Raw genomic sequence first — 25,840 nt, forward strand, 5'->3', positions numbered from 1 at the left:
AGCCTTGTCATCCCTGAGGATCTTCGATCCCGAAAATGTCCCTGAACCTAAATCACGTGGACCAATGTTTATTATTGCATATCTCTATTCTGAATGTGGCCAGTCATTCATAGGTATTGTTCAATTTTGGCGATTTTCCTCTATAAAATTTAATTGACTTTTTACAGTGGCCTGCTATGGTTAATAATAACATGTTCCAGTCATGAGTGATATCAATAGTTATCTCCACTGTAGCATTTGGCATTTCCAATAATATAACATGATACCTTAATCAAAACACAGCTAATATAGCACAGTTTTCTTAATGCAAACATCGGTAACTCAAAATCAGCAACCACAGTGTTAAGTCTGCAGTTCATACTTATGTGAAGCTAGAGTCTCCTCCTCCAGTCTCTCTTATCCTCCTGCTCCTGAAAAAAACAAAACAAAACAAAGCGAAGCATCCACCCTTCTCTTGTCGGCTGGGTGAATTGTTTATGAATTGTTTATTGGCATTTACTAATCCTAAAGTGGGTGCAGTCATTGTCTCAGTATCAAGTCAGTCAAAACTTTTAGTCGTCAGTCCATCACAGTCCATTCACATGCATACCTCCATACACATTCATACCAGATGTTGCTGATAATGGAGTCTCCCGCGCAACCTATTCGAGCCTCCATCACCAGCAAGATGACGTCATCATTTTAAAGGAAAACAATTCCTTGTTGTTTTTTGGGCCGGATTGACTCGGTGCAATCCTTTTAGACTCAGAACTTCTCAGTGTTCCCTATAAGTGAATTTTCTCCCAAGCCAATTACAATCATGGAGAAGCACACTTTGCAACTGTTTTTGTAAGAATATTTCATAGCGCTTTAAATTTCAATCTTTCAGGCCTTGTTTAAAGAGCTGATTGTTAAATCATGAACTCACAAAATATCAACATATCACCACCGGTGGATCACACCTCTCAGATGTTTTTTCTCCAGTGCACTGTACCAAAAACGAAAACAGACATAACCAACAAAATACTACTAAAATAACACAAATTAGGGCCCGTTGCAGACATGTCCAAGCATAAAACTATCCCTCTCTCGCTTACGAGAAAGAACACAAGCCAAAGCTTACTGATAAAATCAAGCTAGCGCTAAACAAAACCAAACAATCAACCAGAAATTCACAGGAACATTTTGCTTCCTGCCGGGACAATATTGTGTGGGAATGAGAACCTCAGGTGCCGTAACACCTTTTGTTCCTCCTTGAATTAAAACTCAATCACAGAAAATGCCGTACTCCAACCTAACCTTACACTATTAATTCATCATTTTCACTCTGTGCCACTGTTCCTCATCAGGGCTGTGTGAAGCACAGCAAAGAATTCAGTCAAGGCCTTGAGCCATAAACAGACATCACGCACAGACATTGTTTTCATAACCAAACCGTTTTAGAGCTTATTCCTAAAATCTACATAAATGCCCTCTGGGTGACATATAACACATTCTAAGTTTTTAATGGTAATCAATGGCTCCTCATAAAAATTATGCATTGGGATGTTTGTGTGCAGCATTTTGCATATCAGCATAAGCAAAGCATTCTTCATTGCATCAGCGTGTATGTGTGTGTGCGTGTGGATCACTCTTCATTGCACAAGCGTGTGCATGTGTATGTGTGTGCATCACTTCTCAGTGAATCAACATTCCCGTGTGTGTGTGTGTGTTTCTCTTCATTCTGAGTCAGTGCATGTAGATGTGTGTGTTTGTGTGGGTGTTTGTGTGGGTGTTTGTGTTCATCACTTTCCTGTTCTGGTGTTCTGGGTAAACCACGGCCTGAAGCGTGCCCTGGGGTCCTGCCCCCCTCCTTTTTTTTTCAGTTTGTTTGTGACCATTGCTGCTGCTGCTGCTCAAAATTCAGTCCGTCCTGTTTCTGACCCCAATTGGGGCAGTCCTTTCTCCAGTGTCGATGTTCACCGCAGGTGAAACCTGCATCTTCTTCTGTGTTTTTGTCCATTCTGAGGTGCCTTCTGACCTCAGTTACTCCTCCTGTCTCGGTCACGCCCTTTTTCGCCACCCGATCATCCGTGTTGGTCCATCACTGTCCTGCACAGTGTGAATGCAAAGTTATCAAGGTCAGCATTCTTTCGCTCGGCCTTACTTTTCATGCGGGCTTGGCGGGCGTCTCGTCACAGCTCTGTCAGCTGACGCAGTCTGGGAATTTTTCCCCCGTGTAGTGAAACGGGCCTTAGGTTTAGTGCTCTCCGTCTCGGCTGCCTGAGATCACATTCCTGCAGGTCTGTTGACATTCTCAGGTCGTTGTTGTGGGTCCAGCTGTTGCAGCATTTGGTCAGGGTCACGTATGGGGGAGAGCAGGAGTCCAGTCAGCCTCGGCTTTCAGGGCCGGCAAAGCAGCCTGTAATTAAATATGTATAGAAAAAACAAAAACAAAACAAAACAAAAACAAACAAAAAACAAAAACAAACGAACAGGAAAATGATGTTGTGTTGGCTGTGTTATTCAGAGGGGAGGCAATGGGGCCAGGCCCTGTGTCAGCCTTCTCTCCCCTTTTTTTTTTTTTTTTTTTGTCTCCCGATATAATCAACTCCTAACCCACCAAGTTGACAGGACAACACCGGTATATGTTAAAATTCTTAAGATCATGTTTAAAAGCCCAAAAAAGGAACTTTCTTTCATTCAGTAATCACTTTTATTAATCAATCAACAGAAAACATGTCACAATTTGAATCTTTTAACCACTAAATTTGTTGTGTCTTGCCTGGTTGGTTAGACCAGTGTTCCTTTTTTTTTTTTTTTTTAGTTAAATTGTTGTCCTGCAACCCAGAGGGTTTCTTTGTCAGTAATGTATAGACTTCATCATTTAAGTATGTTAATTTTTCTTTAACCTTGCTGGAAAATCTTCACGTGTTCATGAGTGTAAGCTGTTTCTTCATTGCGTGTATGTGCATTTGTATAAAAGCAGGTTAATTTTATCTTTTCTCAAACTAGGCGTTACCTTAAAAGGAGCCTCTCTCTCAGATTTCTCTGCTTGTGTGTTTTTGTTTCACCTTTTTGTTGTGATGCTCCGGACGCCTTCCCAACCTCCACAAGTCCGTTGGCCCCAATTTTATGTGTTAAAACTTCTCTTAATTTCTCCTCTAATTCTCTCCTCGCTGCTGTCTTTTTCACAGCTGCTGATTCGTGCTGGGTGTGGTTCCCATTACCTATAATTTTGCTTCGGCCGCTGTGCTTGTGGGGGCAGTTGGTCCAGGTCCGCAGCTTCCTGTATTAACACACTAAGAGATTTATTTAATTTCATTTTCATCACTGTTAAACAGATAAGCAGGCAACACGCCTACCTTGACAGCGTAAACTGTACGCCAGTCTCCCAACACATTCCTCTCTCTACTCCTCCATAAGTCTCCACTGCACACCTCTTACTATCTCTCCTTTTTATTTTTATTACACCACAGAGTAATACACCCAATTATGCCCGTCTATCTCTATGTGGCTCCAAATTCCCTCTTTATTTTAATTTCACACTCGTCAGGGGACAGGCACACAACAATTTCAACCACTGAAACGAGGAATTCAACCTTTTTATATTTCTTTACTAAATCTAGACTCAACGTTTGTTCGCAAAATGTGTCTTGTTCTAGTCCGGAAATAAATGTGAACCCGTGATTACACGGTCGTTCCAGTGTTATTTCCGTGGCTATGCGGGGGCCCTCACCTCCCCAAGTCACCACCTCGGCACCCGGACGCCGCCGGTCCTGGCCAAGCGTCCCCGGACAGGAGGGTCGCCACTCCATAGGCAAAGTTCCACAGGTACACTAGGCATCAACCTTTGATCCTAAAATGTGTATTTGCTCTAATGTCCTCCTAATCAAACACATTAACCGTCACTGTCACTGTGTTCACGCTTCACACTCCACACAAAAACACACTCAGAGCGCGCCTCAGTCACACTCTCCCTCAGTGCGCGCTTCACCCACAAGACAGCACCCAGAGCGCGCCTCGCAGCTTCACACACACTCTCACCCAGAGCGCGCTTTGACACTCACACACAACACTTTTCCTCAGCGGGAATTTTACACAGAAACCTCTGAGCTCAACTATTAGATCTTCTTAAAGCACACTGCACCATAGACCAAAATACCCTTTTCTCTGCGATTATGACCGCCACCACGGGGCAAAGTCGCATCATAAAAGTGATGCTTGCATCCCCGAAGTTATACCTGACATCATAAACCAGGTGTTGCTATTTACTTAAATTTTTACTTTGTATTATGGCCGCAGCCCTTTATACTCGACTGACGCCACAAACCACCGTCAAAACCTCTATCAAATGTACTAAAACTAGCACCAACCACTACTGCACTTCACGGCCGCACCACCGGAACACGCCGTATCATAAACCAAACCTACGGACGTGTTTCGCTCTCGCGTTGCCAGCGTCCAACTGCACCGTGAAGCCAGCATCTGCTTGTCCTTAAATCAACTTCTATTTCATAGCCGGCAAAAGCCAGGACGTCACTGACACCATAAACAAAATAAACAAACCTCGACTTCAATGTACTGGACTAATGGCCGCGTCTTCAGAATAAATTCTAACGTATTATTGCTACAGAAGCCAGTATTAGACAAAATTAAATGTGGAAGGTAAAGTGGCTGCAACTAGCTCAACGTAGTATCTTATTAGTTTCTCGGTAGAAGCAGTTTATTTAACACACTGGAATTCAGCCTCAACTTATGTTGTTAGTATCTTGCGCCAAAAACCAGACACCGACAAATTTACTGTGAAAATACGTGTAACTCAGTGAACAGATTAATTTGGAAAGCCCAATATGCACATTTGGTATTTATAATACAACAGGCTGTGCTTACCTTTTTATTTTTGGACCGGTCCTCTGTTCACCTCGCCTCACGATCTCACCAAAGGTCAAATCTGCACCTCCTCAGCACACCAAAGATCCGGGTCACGGCACCAAGTTGTTGAAAACACGCAGTTCTTTGAATCTTTGGGCTGAAGGAAGGACAATACTCGGTGTATAAATGCTCAATCAACAATCATTTATTTCCATACAATTCAACAATAAGAGCATTACAACGTCCGGACGGGAGAGATGCTACCAGAGGGTCAGGCACATGTCTCAAAATGGTGACGGGTTGCTCAGCTTTTTATAGTCTCTAGTGGCCCCCAGCTAGTCGTAAAAGCCAAAACATCACATTTTTTCTCTGTTACAGCGCCTAAGTTATGACCTCGGCAGTTGTTTCTCTGCTTTCTGTAAGGTGGGGGTGTGGAATGTGGTCTGTCTATCTCCCCTGTCTTTAGACACAGAGTCTCCTGCTTACAACCTTCTCTTCATGATTCAACAATTAAGCATGTCAAGAAAACAGTGTAACACATTCCCAGCAGATCAAGGATACAGAGTGATGCACATTTATCTAATGAACTAATATGTGAATATGTTCTGTTAACTCAAAAGTATAATGAGAACTAAACTACATACAGATCACACACTCTATTTTAAAGGGTATAATATGATCTACAGCAGTATTCTAATTCAACTACTTTGATTACATATATAAGGTAACATATAATAACAGAATAATATCACACAGGCTATGCTAGGCTTTGGCCCACATCAGTCTAAAACTGTATGTAACCATGAATAACGTGTTTGGGAAGCTAACTGCACAACAGGCAGCACTGTTAGTTCTCTCAGTCTCAGAGCAGCATTTCTAATTTTGATTGAAACTGTCAGAGGAAACGGAGCCTCGAGCAGCCAGGATATTAGTTTACAGAGGCTGTTAGAATTATATGTCTAACATTGAAATGTTGGTGACACAATAATTTCATCCTAATGGCACTGACATGTTCATAGGGTTAATTTTTGAGACAAAATATCATGAGGTAGTCATGATTTTGCAAATATTCCACCTTGTAGTGCAGTTTGCACAAATTGTTGTAAAAACGCACTCAGCCTACAAACATTACTGATGAGTCAAGATCTGCACAAAGTGACAGAAACACTGAAGCAGCTCCACATTTTATTCTTATTGTCATGTTTGTCCTATTTGTCAGGTGAAGAACCAACACAGCGCTCAGAGAGCAATGGTGACACAAGGTCACAGGTGGAATTGGATGATGACTTGTTGGTTCATTGTTGTATTTGAAGCACATGTGTGACTGCATGTATGTGGAGTGTCTCACTGTTATTCATCAGGTGACAGAGGCAGCTCTGCCATGTTGTAGCTCAGACAGAGGTGGAGAGGCGAGGTCACAGGTGACTGACTGATGATGTGGTGCTGTAGATTAACTAGTATTTATTATCATGACAATTATCAGGCTGCTTTTAGTCATCCCAGTATCCTCAGTTGAGGCTGAAAGAAGCTTCAGTGCTCTCAGAAGACTAAAAACATGGCTAAGGTCAACAATGACTCGAATGAGATTAAACAATGCTGCTGTGTGTCCACCAGGAGAGACTGGACAGTATAGATGGAAAACCAATATGCCAGCAGCAGTTTATCTCAGTTAAAGAGAGGAGCAGGCCTGTGTTTGGCTGCTTCACATAGTGGACATTGAGTTGTTGTGTGGGACACCAGTAGTATTAATGTCTGTTGCTGTAACAGTAGCTCATGTTTAGAATAAGAGATCCCAGCTCACTGATCTGATCAGGGCAATAGTGTGGCTAAAATGTTGCATAATTTTGCTGACAGATCTTTTACTTTGTGGTAATCTTAGATGGACATAAACCACCAGGTCATTCAGTGTTCCCTTAGTGCTAATGTATCAGAGATGTTCAAATCAAAATTTATTTATATAGCACATATTAAAACAACAGTGTTGACCATAGTGCTTCACAGTCAGTAAAAGCATGAGACAGTTAAAAAAAACAATAAAAGAGGACAACAAACAATAGGTAACAACACAACAAGCTAAAACAGCCAACTAGACAGAATCAAAAGCCAAAGTAAAAAAATAAGTTTTAAGACGTGATTTAAAAGACTGGATCGACTCGGCTGTACGAATATAAACAGGGAGGTTATTCCAGAGTCTGGGTGCCACGGATGCAAAGGCCCGGTCACCTCTCGACTTCATTCGAGACCTAGGTTGTGCTAGGAGCCTGTGATTGGACGATCTAAGTGCTCTGTTGGGATTGTATAAGTGGAGTAGTTCAGAGAGATAGCTGGGCGCTAAATTATTCAGAATATTAAAAGTGAACAAAAGAATATTAAAATCTATACGATATTTAACAGGGAGCCAATGTAGTTTGGCTAAAATTGGAGTTATGTGTTCATGGATTCTCGTACCTGTTAAAAGGAGAAGGGTCTGGCTGCAGCCACTGTGGAGCTCCACAGTAACCGGATACACGTGACCTCCACACTAACCGGAAACACGCATGGATACCGTGGAAGTCTTGCAAGTTGATCGCAAAGGTTGGGACAGAGTCTTTCTTAAATAAATTTGCCGTTAGTGATTTCATAATTCTAGGAATCGTCTAGTTTTCGTACAATGATCATGTTGCCACTTTTTTTGCGTTACAACAACATTCCTTCTTGTTTTAATGTTTTTTCATCGTGCTCCATGGCAGAGAAACACACAGATCAATATCTCATTGTCGGCACTGGGTCAAGCTGTCGTAGGTAAGTACATGCATTGTCTCATGACCAGAACGCTACCATTGTTTACATGTTAGGTTTGTTCCTATCTGTGAGTATATTCTTTTCTTTGTGTACCTAGCCCCACAGGTGTGCAATAAACCCAGAGAAATCACTGAAACGGTGTTGAACCCAGCACCTTCAATGTCTGGTGACACTGGTAAAATTTCTTATTTTGAATAGTGATTGTCATATATAGGTGAAATAATAATCTTGCATTCATTATCTTGTTGTAGTTGATGGCTCATAAACGAATTTGTTACATGCTGTTTCAAATGAATTTCCTTCTATAGATAGTGCTTATTTTTCTTGCATTTGTATGTATTTAATGTGCATTCTATGTAGTGTTTTGTCTGAAACCTGTTAAAATCCCTATAGGACCTCAGGAAAGAGTTGACAACAAGAAAGCCAACAGAAGGTCTCAACAGATGCAACTTTTCCTGACCTGTGTGGACCACCGTGCGAAGCTCTGACAAAGCCTGAGAACATTTTGGCCAGCCGTTCATCATGGTGTTTTGTACCGCACCCTGGCCAACAACAGCTTGTATGTTAAAGTTTTCAGATGTTGCAAAGTGCAACTTTTAGTGCTTATCTGATTTGGTCATCCACAGTCTATGACACCTCTCTGTTTTTTTAGCTCAACTATGTTCTGGACATCAGCAGACCCAAAGATGAGCTGATTGTTGAAACGTCTTCTGGATGCCTCATGCGGGCAGATTTTTGGACACTGGGTTTAAACAAACAAATGGAATCGACTGTAAGTATTTTTTTTCTATGAATATGAAATAATAAAGTGTACATTCATTTTTTTCATGATTTTTTCTGTTTCAGATTGGAAATGGCTGTTTTGAGCTTATCACTAAAATTGTCCAGTCAAAGGTACTGTATGTTGTATATTATGATTGTCAAGCTTTAATTTAGAGAGTTGTTGTTTTAAATGTTTTTGTTTACATTCTAGGGGATAAGCATTTACATAGAAAATCTGTATGTCACCCGGACTTGGCTTGCACCCTATGGCTGTGATCCATTGCAGTCCTTTCCTGTAAGTGTACCGTCCTTTAAAGAAACAAGCAAGTAATCAAAATGATTTTTTTTATAACTTTGGTGAGAGTTCATATACAGGATACTTAAAAAACAATTCTGTTTCAGACTGATGCTCAGAGGATGCACATCATAGTTCTCCCTCTCTGGACCCCTGGTCATTTCCAGTTGTGTGTAAGTCTTGTTTTTTACACATACAAACTGTTAGGATTTTGCTATGTGTCTGAGATGTATTCAAGCTTTTATGACGCAGTTTCAAAAGTCTTTGATTGTGATCGCTTGCAATGACATTGTTTTCAGGTTTGAAGTCATGGCTAACTGTCTTTTAGGTACTGAAGCCACCTAAAAGAGAAATCCTCTTTCTTGACCCAATAAACACCAAGGCAGGATTTGGTGGCCAACAATATGTTTCACTTTTGAGGTCACATCTTTATAAGCATTTTTGGTTTGTTCCGGAGTTTTCAGGAACCTGTTCAGTGCATCCCAGATCATGTTCTGCTGATCTTGAGTGTTCACACATACAGTACACTCACATGCTTTTTTTATAAACTATATCAGCAAGTTTCTGTGTGGAGTTTGCATGTTCTCCCCGTGTTTGCGTGGGTTCTCTCCGGGTACTCCGGCTTCCTCCCACCGTCCAAAGACATGCAGCTTGTGGGGATAGGTTAATTGGATAATCCAAATTGCCACTAGGTGTGAATGTGTGAGTGAATGTGAGTGTGAATGGTTGTCTGTCCCTGTGTGTTGGCCCTGCGACAGACTGGCGACCTGTCCAGGGTGTACCCCGCCTCTCACCCTATGACAGCTGCGATAGGCTCCAGCGCCCCTGAAAAGGATAAGTGGAAGCGAATGGATGGATGGATGGATATATCAGCATGATGCTTCAACATTTTATTCTATTTCTCATCTTCACATTATGATCAAGTCAGTGATGCTGTCTTTAGATGACTTTCAGACATAAATAGGGTCTTCAAATGTTCTAGTTTAACATAAAAGACCATTAAAAATGAGTTTATAAAATATGCCAACCTTAACTTAAAGCTGTTAATGCTTTATTTTGACCAACTGTGAGCATGTGACTGTACTTTTTCATTTTGTTATGCTGTTTTGTTGAGGTCGTGTTCCTAAGGCCTGTAGTTACAGTTGGTGCTATTAGCAATAAACATTTCACACCCATCATGATGACATCTGTTAACTTGTGAATGTAACTGTCTTTAAAAAAAGGAATCTTGCAGTGAAGATCATTCCCGGGCAGTGGTCAGAAAAAAAGAGCTTTGACTTGAAGGTATGTGCTAGTTTAAGTGTATGGTGAATGATATGAATTACACTAGTCTTCTTTTAAGGGATTTTATTAACGAGCCTTTATTTTCAATGTAATACAGGGTTTTCCAAGCCAAGACTATGGAGTTGACTGTGGGATCTTCATGCTGATGGTAATTTTTCTCTTCTCTTCTTGAGATTCATACAGAAGCTAATTTAAGCTTCTAAAAAAAGGACATTTTTATTTTTTCTTCCAAATAGTCTGCTCTGTACGTGGCACTGGATGCACCATATTGACTATACTGTAGTAAGTATTCTATTTACTTTCACAGCAATGGAATCTTGAATCTTTTGAAAGTTGTTAAATATGTTTCATATTAATATTTTACAGTCAGACATGCCCTACTTGTGTAAATGGTGGTGCTTGCTGTTGATGGAGAACTTTGATCTCAGGAGGTATTTATATTTTGACTTCTGTTTTTTATGTTGTGTCAAAGTTTACACACCTTAACAATATCAACATTTTCTGTTAAGCTCTGGCAAGCTATTTGCACACTGGAGAGAGGAAGCCAAAGCTGTGCTTGAAGGACAACACGTGCCCATTGTCAGACTGAAAAAGTTCCAGGAAGTCAGTCAGGTCAGTATTCACTTTAAACAGTAATTACATGGTTAGTGACATTTGAATAACTGTTAAAAAACTGTTGTGCAACAGAGAAATAACTATGTTTTCATCCCCGTTTGCCTGACACAGGAGCCAGCAGTTGCTGAAGATCTGCGTCCTGCTGTGCAGTGGGCTGTCCAAAATAAGGCACTTTTCCGTGGACACGTAACAATGCCAAAATATCTGTCCTTAAATCAAGGGGACCAGCAGAGGGTCTTAAGAGACATGTCAGAGGAAGAAGACACTGGAGCAAGGGACTTGTTCCTCTTTGTTTTTCAGTTTGCAGAGGACATGGAGCTCTTTTTGAAAGCATGTGCTGATGAGCAGGGGCTAAGGGTCAGTGCTATGTCTGACATGTAATGGACAAATGAAGGCACTGGCTGTGTTTGTTTGTTTAATATGTCGTTGTTGTTGTTGTTGTTGTTTTTTGTTTTGTTTTTTGCATAGTACAAAATTCCAATTAAACTTATTTCAAAATGTTGTTCACTTGATTCTGTGTCCATACTTATAAAGGATTACAGTGAAACAGCATTAAATGTAACAGCATTTTTTTTAAACTTGTAATTTCAAAATAAAAAGCTTATTGTTGATATTAACAGTAAAGAATTGTAATCAATAATATTTTTATACATTTTAAACATTAACACTCTGGGCTCTATCCTGGCCATCTGTGGACACTTCACTTATTCTTTTTTTTGACTACTGCACTGCAGTGGACCAAAACAATGACACGGGTTTGATCTTAAGGATCTAATAGTTGTGTGTTGTGCATGACATTGCCACACAAATATGTATTTGCAAGATAGAGTAGAATAAATATTACACAGGCTGCAGTGAATCTCTGTTGATACAGACTATTGAGCTTTGAGTTTCCCAGTAAAACTTAGCTTTGAAGCACCTGCTAAAAACACTTTTACTCTTGTACATTTCATAACAAGACACCATAGCCGAAATATTAACAAAATATATATTATTAAAAAATTCAAAGCTGCACATACAGCAACAAACACCGTTAGTAAATGTGTCCTGGAGTTTCTGCAGGTGCAGAAAGTGCTGCTGCTGTAAGTCAGCCTAACAGCTTCCAGATCACTTTTCTGGAAAGATGGTAGGAAGGGCATCACTGCTCATTTCTACAGTCTCCCAGATCTTGGAATACAATCCCTTTGTACCATGAAACCACGTCGCAGTACTAGGAGTCCACTAAAACCTATAAAGAGAGTGATCCTGGAAGAAATGGGGCACACACTAGTGACCTCAACAATTGCAAGACAGCCTTTTCCCCGATGCTCAGATGGGGAAAAAAAGGAAGTTTCATGAAAACATTAGGACTTTATCACCGTTTTATCTGAAAAGTTAATGGTAATATATAACCTAACTGGCTATAAAGAGTAAAAAATTTAGATACAATTTTGATTTTGATGAAAAGGACTGGTGCTATTTTAAAGAGTCACGTCGGTAAAAGTAGAAAAATGTTTTAAGAAATCTACATTTTATAGCATTTTGTGAACATACACAAAAAGTGGCCATTTTTGGCAACAAACAAGCTGAGAGAGTTTTATATTTTTTGCTCTCCTTGAACAAAAATAATAGTGCATAATAATCAATGTTGATGTTAATCAATTAGATGTCCCAGACTCTACTATTAATAATACAGCAGCCCCTCGTTTATCGCTGGTGTTACGTTCTAAAAATAACCCGCGGTAGGTGAAATCCATGAAGTAGCCAACTTTATTTTTTACAATTATTATAGATGTTAAGACTGTAAAACCCCTCACTACATGCTTTATACACTTTTCTCAGACAGGCATGAACATTTTCACACTTTTCTCTTTTGTTTAAACACTCATAGAGTTCAAACCTTCGTAGAAACATAAGTCCAGTATCATGGAATGAAACCTAAAGGTGCATTTGAGGGTGCAAAACGTTTCGTCGGCATTGTTGTGTTTGTTTGGGAGAAAACTTACAAACATACAGTACAGCACTTCAGAGTTACATTGCTAGCGATCAAAGATTTATGTAAATTCGACAAGCTAAACGCATTCTGTACTGTACAGCAGGAGTCCCGAACCTTTTTGCACCACAGACCACTTTAATGTCAGACAATATTTTCAGGGAACGACCTTTAAGGTGTCGCGGATAAATACAACAAAAGAATTAAAAAAAGAAAGTGTGGTATTTTGTAAATATAATAATAAACGTGACTTGAGCTGTGTGCCAACAACAATGACAGTGACATCCTCCTCTCTGCTTCTTAATGCTCTCTGGTCGCTATGGTAACGCGTAAATAGTTCTTTCAAAATAAGACACACAACTACAACCATACATTTCACATCGGAGGATCAACTATCGCAGAACGGTACCAAAGGACTCACGGACCGGGACCCGTCCGTGGGCCTATTAGGGACCGCTCCTGTACAGGAGACACTGGACTAGATTGATTGACAATGGTCTACAGCAATCAGAACGCACAACACGATGTACTGTAAAACAAATAAATAAATCAGCGAAACAGCAAGTGTCGCGGAAGGTGCGCCGCGTTATAGCGAGGGACCACTGTACACTTTTGGCCACGAACAATTTAGGGGATGGTGAATTTTTTTGAACAAACCCAGAGTGTTCCGGTTACTGTGGAGCTCCACAGTGGCTGCAGCCAGGTGCTCTTGGTTAAAAGATGCGCAGCTGCATTTTGAATTAACTGGAGCCGGCAAAGAGAAGAGTGTTGGAGGCCCGAGTAGAGGGAGTTACAGTCGTCCAATCTGGATATTCTGCCCTCACTAGGGTGTGAAGCTGGTTTCTAGCTTGGCAGATAGCTAACAGGTCCACAATAAACATCCAGGAGTCAGCGGATACGTTTTAGATGTTTACTGTTGAAGCACTGTAAAACTGGTACAGAAACAAAAATAAAATATTACATTTCTGCTGTAATTGCATTTTCTTTACAACATCAAACATTAAGCCATGCACTACAATGTATATAACACAAACACAAACTTATCCAAACCCTTTCACTGGTTATTAGGCCCACGCATTTAGCGATTAGCTTAATGCTAACATTACATGGGAAATCCCATAGACGGGCTAACGTGTTAGCATCGCGGCCGTTTTACCTCACAAAAGAAAGTTTTCCACACAAACCTCTAAACTGCTACACAAAACTATCGCGGGAAAGCTTACAAAACAGATAGCAACTACTTACAGGCATGTGCTCTCTCAGGCTCAGCAAGAAAAAGTGAACAAAAAGTGGAACAGACAACAGTTTGGCTATAGGACTGTTTTTCACTGGTGAGGTACTACGGCAAGTCTGCTGGTACAAAAAACACACACCCAAATGATCATGCCTGCCTTAAAGGGGCAGCACACTGGATGTAATAAATGCGTGGATAAGCTTTTCAAGGTCCTTTAAAGGAAGGAACGGCTTTGCTTTAGATATCTGACGCAACTGGTAAAAGCTGTTTTTTTATGTTGGTGTAATGCAACTGAAGTAATGTTGTTAAGTCTTTGAACTCATATTCGTTTATTGTCATGACTGTATTTCAGGGCTGGACTGGCCATCGGGCATACCGGGCATTTGCCCAGTGGGCTGCTCGTGATTTTTCGTTTTTATTGGCCGATGGGGTTTTCTTCCTTTTCTTTTTTTAACGGTATAAATGAGTGGTGGTGGATTGGCCAGTTGGTCATGATCGACTCTGGGCTGGACCAATTACAGCCGAGGAGGTCAAACTTTAAAGTTAAGGTGAAAAGGAACGGGATTTGTGCCGTACTACTTCAGCTAGAAAGTTGCTAATTCAATCATGAAACTGATCAATGATCAGCTGATCGGCTTTTCTCTCTGCGCCAGAAAGAGGAAACCAGCGGAGGTCGAATTAAACAACAGCAGCACGTTTAAGCTTGATCAGCTGTTGTTAGAATTTATTTAATATTAATTTCTAGTATCAGCTGATGTTTGCTGGAGCCACAGCTGTAAAGCTGCTGGTCATGATGTCGGTTTGGATATGTGGTGAGAGGGAAACACGAAGATGAAACCAGGAGATGTCCTTACTGAATCATCAGAGCTGTGATGGAGAAACAGGTTTACCTTTCAGGTGACAGGAATGAGTTGAAGGGAAGTTCTGAACTGTTTCTGTGTGCTACTGTTTAGAATACCAGAATAGGGAAGGTGGTGTAGGTTTAAGTTTAATTATAAAGGCTTTAAAGGATTTTTGACTTTTCCTGTAATACCATGGTGGGCCGGTCACTAGTCAAAATGCCCATATTTTGTGCCAGTCCAGCCCTGCTGAATTTGAAGTTATTTTTATTTTTGTATGATACCTGATTTATATTGAATATGACTGAAGTAAACTAAAGTCTAAACTACTTAGTCATTTGTTTAATTGTAATTTAGCATTATATAACTCACATATAAAACTATCAATTGTAATTTTAAATGGTTTAAAAGCATGTAGAATAGCATATGTAGGCAAGTACATTTCTCCTTTTTATCAAGAAGCAAAGACAAAAAGGAAAAAAAACTGAATCATTCGTCCCCACCAATGCCAAAACGAAATCTACGCCCTTGCACACAGCTGTGTCCAGCAAGCTCCACCCACTGCTCCTAAAAAGGTGTGGTCAGTGATGGATCTCAGCTTCCCGTGCCCCTCCCCTCCCCTGCAGCCGAGCCACAAACATCCACAGATACACACAGTGTTGTTAACGGTTACTCCACATGCACATGACACTGACACACCTTATATTTGGTCAGACTTACAGAAACAGCCAACAGTGCACTTTCCAAGAACACAGGTTTGTCGGAGTTTATACATTAGCTGTGTGATCATACTGAGAACACACAGGACTCAACAGGCCTCAGTATCAGCTGACAGCATCTTCAGCACCATCTGTTCACTGATGTCCTTCACTGATCAATAATCAAATAAACACATCAAACTGATTGATCAGTGATCAGAGCAGACGGATCAGTGGAGCTGATCCTGATGGCCTCTGCTTATTTCTCGGCCTGATTTTTCCCTGCAGAGGAAACAGAAGAGTCACACTCACACACACACACACACACACACACACAAACATGAATGAACTAACTAACCTTTGACTGTGAGCAACACCCTCTTGTATCTCCAGGCCTCCTTGCTGTTGACCTCACATCCGTATCTCCCAGCATCTCCCACTTTGAGGTGTCTCAGGGTCAGACTGAGGTCTCCAGACTTCAGAGCGTCTTCATTCATCTCAGTGCGACCTTTGTAATGGTCGTCCTGTTTGTCGGGCCGGTCAGAGCCGTTCTCATACACGTGGACCTTCATGTATTCTGGTTCATAACATTTCCACACCACTTCACTGTCGTCAGGCAGGTTTTCTGTGGTTTGAAAGGGAAGACAGATGGACTCCGCCCCCTCCTCCTCCTCCACCTGACACTCTGAGAGGACAACAAACAACGTGAGCATGTTAACATTTTACTTGTTATTGATGACACACCAGTCGTGGACTTTATGTTTTTACTTAATCCCCCAGTTTTTATGTTGATTCATAAAAGCTGAATCAACATAAAGCGTCTACAGCCTGTTCATAGCCCAGCATCATCCTTAAACCATTGGCTGTCTGAGTGGTGTGTAGACTCATGTGGGTCTCTGAGATTCTGATGAGGAGAGACAGCATCTATCCAGCTTTGGAAGAAGCATTTAGGGAAATCTGTATGCAACACTGAGACCAGGATGTTTCCGGCTCACACGCCTCTCTGCAGACACCTGCTGCTGTTGTAAAGGTTTCCATCACTCGTCTCATTTTAGGACATTGGGAACGAGCTCAGGGTTTGTTTTTGCAACACTATAGCCGGGCTGATAGAGTCAGAGCTCTGAAGTCTTATGTGTGATTCTCTTACATTCATCTCATCTCATGAACGTCCTCACAATATCTGAACCACTACAAAAATGAATCAAATTTACAGTTTCCCACAAACTTATCTTTGAGCCTGGTTGATGCTTTAACTGCTGACATTTACCAGTTTCTCTCCCACAAACTACTTCAGTCATTACAAACCACTGACTTATCAAACACAAACTGTGAATAAGGATCATCTGCTGCACTGACCTTCGACTTTCAGCTCCACTTTTTTCTCCATCAGGACTTTTCCCTCCCTGCTGTAGGCGGTGCAGGTGTAGGTGTCCCTGTCTGTGTGTGTGGGGTATGTCAGGGTCAGATTGAGGTCTCCAGTCTTCAGCGGGTCTTCGATCATTTCTGTTCGGCTCCTGTAACGTCTGTGCTGTTTTTCAGAGTCTTCCTGATACACGTGGACTATCCTGCCATCTCTGTCCTTCCACACGACTTTATTTACCTGAGACAGGTGAACTGTGGCTTTGCAGGGCAGCTTGGCAGACTTCACACCTGAACCCACCTCCACCTCACGAACTGAAAGAACAACCAAGCACAACATGAGCTGCACAGCATCAGCAGCAAACTTCCTTTGACAGGATGAAGTGAAATGTTTGCAGTAAAACATGTTGGACTGGTTCCAGTCTGAAACGTGTTCCTTTGCTCCATGAAGAGACTGTGCTGTGTTTGGTGTCCAATCAGCAGCAGAGCTGAACTGAACGTGTCTGCCAGATACCACAGAGTCAAAGCTTTCTGCGTCTCATGGTTTCACTCCAGTCAAAGCTGTGAAGAGTGTAAAAGCTCGAGGGAGAGGTGGACGCAGTGTTTCTGTAACACTCGTCACACATCTGACTGCACTTACAGTAAACCATGGACAGGGTAAGACATGGACCTGCTGTCCTGATGTTACTCTGTGTTTTCTGAAGTCCTGCTTCCAGCCTGGAGATGAGCTTCTTCAATGGTTGTCACAGCTTTTTCTATCCATGGGGCCTTTTTTCTTTAACTATTATAAGACTAATCCATCTGACCAAGAGAAGGATCATCAGAGGAGAGCTGAAACTAACAGGTGTGGTTATTGATTGCACCTAACTGTTATGTTATCAGTCAGTTGCATCATCAGTGGATAGCAGGATGGACACTCCTGCAGGCACTTAGAGCTCAGCGCGTCTCCTCACTACCAGCTTTAGTTACTTTCTGTTAGCCTATTGTTGAAATCTCCCAATTCTTTGAATCTTTGGGCTGAAGGAAGGACAGTACTCGGTGTATAAATGCTCAATCAACAATCATTTATTTCCATACAATTCAACACTTATGAGCATTAGAACCATCATGATGGGGAGACATGCCTGCAGAGGGTCACAGCATGTCTCAAAATGGTGACGGGTTGCTCAGCTTCTTATAGCCTCTAGCGGCCCCCACCTAGTCGTAAAAGCCTAAACATTCACATTCTTTCTCTCTTACTAAGTTATGACCTCGGCTCCTTGTTTCTCTGCTCTCTGTAAGGTGGGGGTCTGTCTCTTCTATTATCGGCACAAGGTCCTCTGCACACAACATTCTCTTCATGACTCAGCAGTATGAAATGTCAAGAAACAGTGTAACACATTCAACAGTGTCGAGTAATACAGGTCAATCCAATAGATCTAATGATTTTCACACTCTTTTAAGTCAGAAGTATAATGCAAACTAAAACTACATACTGATCACACCATCTAAACTAAAGGATAATATCTGTCCTACAGCTGTTATCATAATTCTTTGATTACATATATAAGGTAACATATGGTAACAGAATAATATCACACTATAATGATAATACCAGAAACTTTGGCCCTTCAAACAAAGAGTCGGTCCAGACGTCTTGTACAGGATAACTGGGATCTAACAGTTCGTGGTAACCATCAGTGATGTAAAGATCACTAACAACTCATTCAGGACAGAGACGTCAGCTATGGTGCTGTCAAATCACCAAATCAAACTTTGCTGATTACCTTCAAGGTTCTGATATTTCATCAGATGGTCCAATAAAACACTCACCTTCTTTGTTCTTTAACGTTTTGTATCTACAAGACAGCCATGCAGCAAACATAACAGCCAGAAGAACCACAGGAACCAGGACACCTGAGAGGACTTTGAACCAGACTGCAGAACGAGGAGGAAGTTCTGTGATCGACACAAAACAAACAACCTGAACATCAACCAACAGATTTTTAGAACTTCCCATTAGCATGCATCTGACCTGACAGCACTGACCTGTGACCTTCAGGTCTACATAGGCCTTGTGCTGATCTTGTCCATACTTGCGGTATGTGCAGGTGTAGTTTCCACTGTCAGAGACTGTGGGCTTCCTCAGAGTGAGGCTGAGGTCTCCAGTCTGCAGAGCCTCGGCTCTCAGTGATGTTCGACTGAAGTAACGAATGTTCTGATCTTTAAAATCGTCACCACTCGGCAGACGCACGTGGACCGTTGGGTCCTTGAGCTCCTCACGGTCCCACACTGCTGCTGTGGACTCAATGGTAACATCAGCTTGTACCTGACAGGGCAGCAGGACAGACTCCACCCCCTCATACACCTCCACCCCTGAGGCATGCTGGGAACCTGAGGATAAAAATATAAAGCAGGTGAGTGCTGTGATTTTGTAACAGCTGAGAGACACAGGACATCAGGTAAAGTTCCAAAGAGTTTCCTGATGGTTCACAGATGAACTAAACAGGTAAAGAGGAGCCGACTGAGTCAACAACCAGGAAAGTGAGTGACTGAGTAGAAGCAGACGTCCTCATGTGCAAACATGTCAGCCTGTCTGACTCTGAGCCGTCCCTCTGATGGACACAGCTCTGATGCTGGAACATTTTGTGGATTTGTGTGTGACATGTATACCTATATAACTATATAGACTATCTATCTATGTGCACTGAACATAGATATTTTAACTTTCACGCAGAGTCTTAAGCACATGGTTTATTAAGGGGGTACAGTGACAGTTGATGTACGGGGAGATTTCTCCTGAGTAACTCAACCTCCCCAATACACACTCGTCTTTCATGCAGCACAACCAAAACAGTTACACTGTATGCGTGTCTGTGATTATGTCATACGATATAATCTCACACACACACACACACACACACACACACACACACACACACACACACACACACACACAGTGAATTTCCTTTCAGTGTGGAGATGATGCAGCAGAATTTAGCTTTGTGTTGGGTTCTGATGAAAAACAATCAGTAAGGTTTCGTTTGTATATTTACAACAATTATTGCAAAATGAATCAGAATAATCTGAAGGAAGCTGACAAATATGTAAAAGATGCCACTGTGACATGAAACAGGTGAACAGCAGAGATGCAGTTTGTTCACAATAAGTTCAATATGACCTAATGTTATATTAACAAAGTTACCATTGAAATGTTAAGATACTGAAGTAAAAAACTGAAGACACTTACTTCAACCTTCAAATATAAACAGCTTCTAAACAAACTGCTGTGATGTTGTGTTTCATGAGTCATCAACCTGTTCTTCATGAGCTGCTTCAAAATGAATAAAACACTGAGATCTGTGTGAATGTGTGTCAGTGCTTTATTCATGATGAACTAAAACCTCACTGAGCTTCATAGTTCTCAGTTATTTGAGCCACATGGTGGGATCCACCCTGCATCACCCGAGCAGGGAGGGCTTCATTCAGCAGGACAGAGAGCAGACATCAATGCACTGCATATATAATAACCTCTGTGTGTGTGTGTGTGTGTGTGTGTGTGTGTGTGTGTGTGTGTGTGTGTGTGTGTGTGTGTGTGTGCGCACATGCATGCAGAGTATCAGAGCAGCTTTCTTACCGAGTAAGAGGAGCATCAGCATCAGTGGCATCTTCATAAATCTGATCCTCAGTCAGACACACGCAGCAGCACTGCAGACACTCCCAGAGGCTGCTGCACAAACACCAGCTTACTTTCACTTTCATTTTCATGCAAGGGTTAAAAATGATTGATTTTTAGTTTGAGATTTATTATTATTGTTGTTTTTTCTGTCCTGTTCAGCAGCTTTAGAAGGAGAATTATGATCTGAATGCTTCGTCAGTTTATTTATCTTGTATGTGAATAAATAATATGTATTGTGTAACAGTGTTTGAGCTGACAGGCTGGGAGGGGCAGATTATCAAGAAGAAAGAACAAGCTAGAGTGAGAAAGAGAAAGAGAAAAGAGGGAAAATGTGCAGTAAAGCTGTTCAGAGGCTCTGAAAGCTAAAATCATCTGAGAGTCCCGATCAAAAGTTTAAGACTGCTTGAAAAATGTCAAAAAATCCTGTTTTGCTTGGTTGGATCTTAACAAGGTTCCAAGTAGAGCTTCAACATGCAACAAGAAGAAATGGGAGAAAACATTTTTTGAGCCTGCAATTTATTTAAAACAATGCTTAAACTGAAACAGGCGGTTTTACAGCTGATCAAAAGTGAAACTGAACAGGAACATGCAACAATGTAACTATGACATAAACATGAACCTGAACAGTGAAAAGCTCTGTGATGTGATGTGACTGGGCATGAAGGCAAAACAGACAACCTGACAAGGAATGAACAGAAACACAGAGACTAAATGCACACAAGGAGGTGATCAGGGGAAGTAGAAACACACGAGGAAACAGCTGACTGGAATACAACTGATGACCAACGTTCCCTCTAATGTTTCATGTGTCTGAACACACAAACTGAGCGTCCCTTGGACCACTGTGAGCAACAGCAGACGTGTGCACTGTGGTCACGCCAGCATCCAATCCATCCAAGTTACATGTTTATTAAAGTAATCAAATTACAGCATTTATGTTAGACTACTTTTAATTAACTGCTTCAGCCCACTTACAATGAAAATAAAATCTTGTTCCTGACCTGTGCAGCATGTTAACACTATTGGAAGTAAAAATAACTTGAACTCCAATTTTGAAAACACAACTTTATTATTATTTTTTTCTTAATCTTTAAACATAGTAAACATACCTTGTGTGCCACAGACTGCTCCCAAACACGAGGGGACAAGTAATACCTCTAAAACACTTAAGTTGGCTTTATTAAACGTTCGATCTTTAGCTGGGAAAACATTTTTAATTAATGATTTAATCACTGAGCACAGCCTTGATTTTATGTTTTTAACTGAAACTTGGTTGGACCAAAGTAACAGTGGAGCTGTTCTCATCGAGACGACCCCTCCTAACTACAGTTTTATCAGTGAGGTCAGGGCGAGCAGGAGAGGAGGAGGGGTTGCTGTCTTATTTAATGAATCATTTCAATGTAAGCAGCTATCTCCTGGAAGTTTTCAGTCTTTTGAATATGTGGCTTTACAGCTGAAGGCCCCATCCAAAGTTGTGTTTCTTAATGTTTACAGGCCTCCCAAATACTGCACAGACTTTTTTAATGACCTCAGTGAACTGCTGTCTGTAATCTGTGTTGATTTTGACTGTGTAATTATTGCTGGGGATTTTAACATCCATGTGGACAACCCTCAGGACAAAGGGACTAAAGACCTGAGTAACACTCTGGGCAACTTTGGGCTGACTCAGCATGTAACAGAGGCCACACATAATAGAGGACACACTCTTGACCTACTGATCTCCAAAGGCCTGAGCATTTCAAAGGTTACTGTGTCTGATGTGGGCGTGTCTGATCATTACTGTGTTTTCTTTGAAAGTAAAATCTCAGCCCACACAAATATATCAACAACAGTGATCACAAAACGGTGTATAACTGAACACAGTAGTGCAATTTTTAACCAGGTCTTCCCATTAACACCTGACCTGTCCAGAGGGTCAGTCAATGAGCTCGTCAATAGCTTCAATGCTAACATGTTAAATGTAATGGACACTATTGCTCCCATTAAGGTGAAGGTTATCTCTGGAAGGAAAAAGTCTCCATGGAGAAACTCCACACTGGTGAAAAAAGAAAAAAGAGAGTGTAGGAAAGCTGAGCGCAGATGGAGAAAAACAAACCTCCAGGTTCATTATGACATTTATAAAGAGAAACTTCACAATTATAATTTACAACTGAGGAATGCAAGGAGGTCCTACTTCTCTGACATCATCACTAAAAACAGCCATAATGCTCGTGTCTTATTTTCTACAGTTGACAGCCATGAAACAGTTTCAACCTATTAACAGCAAAGACCTGGAGGACATCTTAGGTCAGCTGAACTCCTCCTCCTGCTGTTTAGATGTCCTGCCAACAAGTTTTTTCAAAAAGGTCTCAAAGACTTTAGAGTCAGACCTGTTACAGATCGTCAACTTTTCTTTATTATCAGGTGTGTTTCCAGAACCACTAAAAACTGCTGTAATCAAACCTATACTGAAAAAGGACAATCTTGACAAGACACAAATGAACAACTACAGGCCGATCTCAAATCTCCCGTTTTTAAGTAAGATCATTGAAAAAGCAGTTTCTCAACAGCTCAGTTACTTCTTAAAACAGAATAATTGCTACGATGCCTTCCAGTCAGGTTTTAGACAGAACCACAGCACTGAAACCGCTCTGACCAAAGTGTTTAATGACATATGTCTGAATACAGACAGTGGAAAAATGTCAGTCCTAGTTTTACTGGATCTCAGTGCAGCATTTGATACAGTTGACCACAACATATTACTCAAACGACTGGAGAACTGGACAGGTCTTTCAGGAACTGTACTAAACTGGTTCAAAACATACGTAGAAAACAGGAAATACTTTGTATCAATAGGTAACTTCACATCTGAGCAGACAAGTATCACATGTGGAGTTCCCCAAGGTTCCATCTTGGGACCCCTTCTGTTTAACATCTACATGCTCCCACTGGCACAGATTATAAACAACAACAAAATAAACTATCACAGCTATGCAGATGACACACAAATATATATCACAATGTCACCAGGAGACCGAGGCCCTGTACAGGCTCTTGGTAAATGCATTGAGGAAATCAATGACTGGTTGTGCCACAATTTTCTCCAGCTAAACAAAAACAAAACTGAGGTAATAGTCTTTGGCGCCAAAGAAAAACGATTACAGGTCACCAGAGAACTTCAATCTATACATCTAAAAACCACAAACCAGGCGAGAAATTTGGGTGTAGTGATGGATGCAGACCTAAACTTATAAAAACACATTAAGACAATAACAAAGTCAGCTTACTATCACCTCAAGAATATTTCAAGGATAAAAGATCTGATGTCTCAACAGGACCTGGAAAAACTAGTCCATGCATTCATTTTTAGTAGGCTTGATTACTGTAACAGCATCTTTACAGGTCTACCTAAAAAATCAGTCAGACAACTACAGCTCATTCAGAACTCTGCTGCTCGAGTCCTCACTAAGACCAAAAAAGTGGACCACATCAGTCCAGCTCTGAGGTCTTTACACTGGCTGCCTGTCCGTCAGAGGATAGACTTTAAAGTTCTGATGCTGGTCTATAAAGCTCTGAATGGTTTAGGACCAAAATACATCAGTGACCTCCTGACCCAGTATGAACCATCCAGATCCCTCAGGTCATCTGGATCCGGTCTTTTATCAGTTCCCAGAGTCAGAACCAGACACGGAGAAGCTGCATTCAGCTTTTATGCTCCTTATATCTGGAACAAACTCCCAGAAAGCCTCAGATCAGCTGAAACACTCAGTTTATTTAAATCCAGGTTGAAGACTCACCTGTTCTCAGCTGCATTTGAATAAAGCACCAAATCCACACTGTTAAGCTTAAATTTCAAAACTTACATTAACTACTGATCTTATCTATTTCTGATTTTATCTGTTTTGATTTTATATACTGTTTTGTTTGTTTGTTTGTTTGTTTGTTTGTTTGTTTGTTTGTTTGTTTGTTTGTTTGTTAAGTGGGTTTAGAGCTCTGGGTAGCTCCCCAGCTGGGTCTAGACTGGGTCTAGAGAGTATTTTAAATTCAGGGAATTTAAAATAGAAAGTAGCTCGTCCACAGAAGGACTGGTAGCTCCCCTTACGATAAGGGTTCAGATCGCGCGAACAGGTGTGAAATGTGTGTGTTTAGTTAGTTAGTTTGTTTGCTTGTTTTAATCAATTTTAAATCATGCTTTTTATTTGTTTTTGTTTCTAATGTCTCTGTAAAGCACTTTGAATCACCTTGTTGTTGAATTGTGCTATACAAATAAATTTGCCTTGCCTTGCCTTGCCTTAAATAGTATCATCAACATCAGTACATCTGTACATCAGTTGAAAAGCTGCATCAAAAATTCAAGTAAGGAGTTACTTGTCCAATGAAGCCTTCAATAGGTGGACTTCATTTTTAAAGCAAAAATCTGAGTAATTTTCAAGAAGCGACATTTGTGAATGAAAAATTTTGCAACTATAAACAAGTTGTTAATCCCAAATTCTATTTTCTTATTTTCTGTTTGTAGGCCAAATCTAATTACTTGAAAGGTTAGAGAAGGGCAGTCAATATTTTAGAGGTTAACCAGGACTGAAAATCATCCCACAAACATCTGGAACTCTCACATGAATAAAAAAGGTGCTCTGTAGTCTCAATATCACTGTTGCAAAAAGTGTGTTCGTATCTATACTGAATTTCTTGTGAAGACAGTCGTTGGACGGGTATATGGCATTTAAGATTTTAAAGTGATTTTCTTTTGCTTTTGGTGGAATTGGAAAAGAAAGATACTCAGTCAAAAACCTCGAGTTATAATCTTTAAACAAATATTTTCTTTTTAATTGAGAAGGAAAAAGTTGTTTGGTTAGAATTTTGCATGTCTTTCCTTCAAATTGACGATCATCAATAATTAGGGACGGCTCACAAATTATAGAGGAAGAACAGGTTAAACTGGCTTTAGCCATCTGAATCATTGCAGGGGGAATGGCTTTCACAACTGTAATGAATTTACTCTGAGTACATGATAAGCCATAATTATCTATGAATTTATTATATGATAATAATAAATATATATTTTAATATTTAATTTAAATAAATACTTATTTTCCACCCTGATTTATGAATAAATTCTTTACAAATCCTACCATGTGGATTCATGGATTTTTTTTTCACATTCTGTCTCTCACAGTGGAAGTGTACCTCTGGTGCAAATTACTGACCTCTGTCATCATTTTAGGTGGGGGAACTTGCACAATCGGTGGCTGACTAAATACTTTTTTGCCCCACTGTATATATATAATAATAAAAACTGCAAAGCTAAACTTAACCCTGGTTAACCCTGGTAGTTGATTGATTGATTGATTGATTGGTAATTTATTTCAACATGTGAACAATATACAAGTACATTTAGAAAAGAAATGAGAGAAAAAAAATATACTATACAAATTACATACAAAAAAACATTCTGATTAATTTACATGTTGAAAGGGAGTGGGAAGAAGTATACACTTATTTAATCCCACCCCTGTCCCATAAATTATCAGTTA

General features: G+C 40.6%; 1 long non-coding RNA gene across 1 annotated transcript; it reads left to right on the top strand.

Moving 5' to 3' along the window:
- The first annotated feature begins 6,218 nt into the window (after positions 1-6,218).
- LOC112431219 (uncharacterized) lies at positions 6,219-11,027 on the top strand. Its single transcript, XR_013097046.1, has 14 exons — positions 6,219-7,407; positions 7,563-7,614; positions 7,712-7,789; positions 8,008-8,173; positions 8,267-8,386; positions 8,461-8,508; positions 8,588-8,671; positions 8,779-8,844; positions 9,895-9,955; positions 10,053-10,103; positions 10,192-10,237; positions 10,322-10,386; positions 10,465-10,567; positions 10,682-11,027. It is a non-coding gene; the product is annotated as an uncharacterized LOC112431219 (long non-coding RNA).
- Positions 11,028-25,840: the final 14,813 nt, after the last annotated feature.

Source organism: Maylandia zebra, linkage group LG3 (assembly GCF_041146795.1).
Source record: "Maylandia zebra isolate NMK-2024a linkage group LG3, Mzebra_GT3a, whole genome shotgun sequence".
NCBI classification, from domain to species: Eukaryota; Metazoa; Chordata; class Actinopteri; order Cichliformes; family Cichlidae; genus Maylandia; species Maylandia zebra.